Below are 318 nucleotides of genomic sequence, written 5' to 3'. Positions count from 1 at the left end.
GAGGGATTTTAATTGCTATTTGTCTGATTTAAAGTCACATTCTGTACAGAACACATGTTGTGTGGCAGATAGTAACGTTAAGAACTCAGAAAGACTAAATCCGTTCAGATCACGGATCACTTAGTCTGTTGTTAATTAAAATCAGCAACAGATTGCATGTAGAGCATTTTGAGAGCTACTCTATCAAAATTAAAACTAGAGACTGTGTACCTGCTGATATGTCGGTCTGATTATATTTAATTAAATCGGAATTGCGCCACAGTGTTTTTGTCACTTCCGGTTCAGCTGAAATGGCTGGAAACTGTCCGACTTTACCGC

The sequence above is a fragment of the Etheostoma spectabile genome, chromosome 22, assembly GCF_008692095.1.
Source record: "Etheostoma spectabile isolate EspeVRDwgs_2016 chromosome 22, UIUC_Espe_1.0, whole genome shotgun sequence".
NCBI lineage: Eukaryota > Metazoa > Chordata > Actinopteri > Perciformes > Percidae > Etheostoma > Etheostoma spectabile.
The sequence above is the reverse complement of the archived record's forward strand: the minus strand, read 5'-3'. Positions refer to the sequence as shown.